This window comes from Silene latifolia, chromosome 7, assembly GCF_048544455.1.
Source record: "Silene latifolia isolate original U9 population chromosome 7, ASM4854445v1, whole genome shotgun sequence".
NCBI lineage: Eukaryota > Viridiplantae > Streptophyta > Magnoliopsida > Caryophyllales > Caryophyllaceae > Silene > Silene latifolia.
In genome coordinates, this window is record NC_133532.1 from 125,684,449 (window position 1) to 125,688,330 (window position 3,882).

Here is a 3,882-nt window from a genome sequence, read left to right on the forward strand (position 1 = left end):
CAAACTTCTTCATATCAACCCATTCTTCTACCACATCAATCATATAGCAAGACTTTTCTTCCGAAGGCTCTTTCATAGCCTTGTTCAAAGAGAATTCAACCTTATCTTCACCCACTTTCTAAAGCTTCCCATTCTTCACATCAATCATGGCACCCCCCGTAGCAAGGCATGGGCGCCCCAATATGATGGGAATATTCGAGTCTTCGGGGATGTCCATTACATAGAAATCACATGGAAATGCAAGTTTCCCCACCTTGAGCGGGACATCCTCCACAAGACCAATTGGGTATCTTACCGACCTATCCGCAAGTTGGAGAGAAACCCTTGTTGGTGAAAGTTCATAACCTTTCAACTTCTTGAAAATTTTGAGGGGCATAAGACTAATGCTTGCCCCCAAATCACACAAAGCCCTCTCAATGTGCACGGTCCCAATCCTACAAGGTATAGAAAAGCTCCCCGGGTCTTCAAGCTTTTGAGGAGCCTCATTCATGAGAATTGCACTACACTCCTTGGATAAGTTCACCGTGGTTGTCGGGCTCAAAGAGTTTTTGTTTGAGATGAGCTCCTTCAAAAACTTTCCATAGCTTGGAATCTCCTTTACGGCATCAATGAAAGGCATGGTAATGTTGATACCCTTCATCATGTCCATGAACTTCCCATACTTTTGTTCAAGTTTGGCTCTTGCCAACCTTTGTGGAAAAGGAATTGGTGGCACATAAGTTCTTACAACTTGTTGTTGACGCTCTTCAACCACCTTTGTTGGTTCATCAATCACTCTTGGAGTTTCCACAACAATTTCCACGAGTTCATCTTCTCCCTCCTTTTCTTCAATTACCTTAGGAGGTTCAACCACAACTTGAGGTTCAATGACATTGGCCGGTCTACTACTCTTCCTCTTCTTGACAAATTCCCGGTCTTCCAAATCCCTACCACTCCTCAAGTGGATAGCATTCATGGTTTTTGGATTTTCCTCGGTTTTACCCGGGAATTTCCCTTGGGAGGCTTGTAGTTGGCTCATTTGGGTAGCCAATTGGGAGATTTGGTTGTCCGTCATCCGTTGAGAAGCTTGCATTTGGGTCCTAAGTTGGTTGATGGATGAGGTTGTCTCGTCATGTTTTTGAGTGGAATGGTTGATGAATTGTGTTTGAGTATTGACAAGTTGGTTTTGGGAAGTCATCAATTGTTCCATCATGAGTTCCAAGCTTGACTTTGGTTGGGTGGTTTGTTGGAAAGGTTGGGTGGTTTGTTGGAAAGGCGGGTTGGTTGGTTGGTTGAGTGGTTGAAATTGTTGTTGTCTTGGTTGGAAGCTTCTTCCTTGGAAACCCGGTGGACCTTGATTGAATGTTGTGTTTTGTTTTTGAGTTTGAAAGTTTGGTTGTTGCGACTTTTGTTGGAATGTTGGGTTTTGGACATTTTGAGAGCCATAAGAGAAGTTTGGGTGGGCTCTCATTCCGGGGTGATATTGGTTGTTATTAAATGCTTGCTTGGCCGGACTAGACTCCCATATCCCGTTCACTTGCTCCATACAACTTCCATCTCCAACCACCAAAGGACACTCATTGGGTGGGTGTCCTTGGTCTCCACAAAGCTCACAACTATAGACTTGGTTCCTCATAGAAGAATTGCTAGATGTTTTGCTTGAGCTCATCAAGGCAACTTGTTGCTTAAGCTCTTCTATCATCTCTTTCACTTCCACATTGTTGGCCGATTCGACCGTTGACTTCCCTTTCCTCTTGTGCCTATCATTGTTCCAATGAAAGGTACGAGAAGCCATTTCTTCAATAAGCTCTTTCGCCGTCTTGTGGTCTATCTTATCCAAAGCTCCCTTCCCCGAGCCGGAATCAAGGTTCATCTTCATCTCATTGTTTAACCCTTCATAGAAATTGTTGATGAGCTCATCATCCCCAATACCGTGGTGAGGACATAGCCTTTGGAGGCCCTTGTACCTCTCCCATGCTTCATAAAGGGTCTCATCTTCTTGTTGGGTGAAGCCTTGGAGCTCACTCTTGATTCTTGCGGTTCGTTGGGGTGGGAAATACTTGTTGAGAAAAGCCTTAGAGGCATCGTCCCAAGTCCGAAGAGAATCGGGTTCACAACTTTTAAGCCACTCCTTGGCACTTCCCCTCAAAGAGTAAGGGAAAAGCCTAAGGCGTACGGCATCCTCCGTCACTCCATTGGCCTTGAACATGTCACAACTATCCAAGAACTCGTTGAGATGCTCGTTGGGGTTTTCGGTGGCTCTCCCTCCGAATTGGTTCCCTTGGACAAGTTGAAGCAAGGTGGCTTTCACATCAAAATTGTTGGCTTGAATAGGTGGCTTGACAATACTCGGATTCACCACCTTTTTCGGAGCCAAGTTATCTCTCATAGGAACCGCGTCCATTGTTACTTCCGTTTCCGGTGTTGCAAAAGGATTTTCGAAAGTTTCAAAGACCCGTGGTTCTTCACGAAGGTTCTCAATTACTGAATTTTCTTGAGGAATCGGCGTTTCTATAAGCTCTCTTCTACGGAGTGAATTTAGTCTTCTCGCGGTTGCTTCGATCTCGTGGTCAATCGGGCGTATTGGTTGACCTCTTCGAGCTCTCCTAACCATGCAAAAAGTCCTACACACTCAAGAGAGGGATTAGTAACAAAAGACTTAGTCTAAACAAGAACGAAAACAATTAATATCTAGCCGAACTCCAAGAAGACGGCGCCAAAAACTTGATGGTATCAAGCTATACCTCGCAAGTGCACGATTTTATCGTTGTACACTATTAAGGGTCGATCCCACAAGGAGTTGAAAAGACTACTAATTGTTCTAATCCTATAGTTTAGCTAAGTCGACAATAAAGGGAGAAGGTTATGCTAGAACTACCAACAAGAAGGTAAAACAAACTAAATAAGAACTAGGAGAAAGAGCAAGATAGAATGAAAGGATGTAAATCAAATAGATTAAAAACCTAAGACTCGGTTCTTCCCAAACAATTCGCAACTCCATACAATCAAATCTCTAGGCCAATCATAAGGGTATCTAGGTGAGGAGGTGACGGCTCTAATTCGCCTAAGACCCCCCTCTCGGGTTCGAAATAGGACACTAGCACTACCCACCAACCCCCCTCTCGGGTTCGAAGGTCGGAATCCCTAACTCAATACCCGACTACCCCAAAAACATGCATTTTCCCAAGGTAGTCCAATATTTGCTAAGGTCATTAAGCCCCATCAATTCCCGGGTCATCCCACTCCCTCTCTCGAGGGTCGATTTCAAACGCTAGTTTAGAGGTGTCCTACCCCGGTTCTCCCTTTCGGTCTCAACCGAGGTTAACAATAAGGTCAAATCCCGGGTATCCAAATCACAACCTAACCAACTCTCGTTGGTGGACAAGGGTCGTAAGTCAACACTACCCAAAAGTCAACCCATAACCCAAATCATTCCTCCAAACTACCCTCACCAATTTCCCCAAATAATTAGCCTTTATGAGATTCAATTAGTGAGATTACTCATGTTGGGTCAAACCGAGCCCTAGTAGAAGACTACTCACTAATCATGGTCCTAATTGCAAAATAAACAATAAAGATGGAAACTTTGGTCATAAACATGGTGAGAAGGTAAATCTTACTACTAAACATGCAACAATCCAACAATAGTTGTAAAGGGAGATAATTTAATCTAATAACAAGGTTGGTTAAACTAAAAGACACAATCTTTAACAAAAACAACTCAAAGATTCAATCTTTAACTCAAGGGAATCAAAGACTCAATCTTTGGGTGAAAATAACAATGGTGAACAAAGAAAAGATGAACAGGAGAGAGAAAAACAACAATCAAAACAACAACTCTCAACAACTACTAGCAAAAAGGGAACTAAAATCAACTATTGAAAACAATTGATGAACAAAGAA

At 43.1% G+C, this 3,882-nt stretch overlaps 1 non-coding gene across 1 annotated transcript; it reads left to right on the forward strand.

Moving 5' to 3' along the window:
- Nucleotides 1-1,907: 1,907 nt before the first annotated feature.
- On the forward strand, nucleotides 1,908-2,014 carry LOC141593683 (small nucleolar RNA R71). The gene has a single exon (XR_012521753.1). It is a non-coding gene; the product is annotated as a small nucleolar RNA R71 (small nucleolar RNA).
- The last annotated feature ends 1,868 nt before the right edge of the window (nucleotides 2,015-3,882 follow it).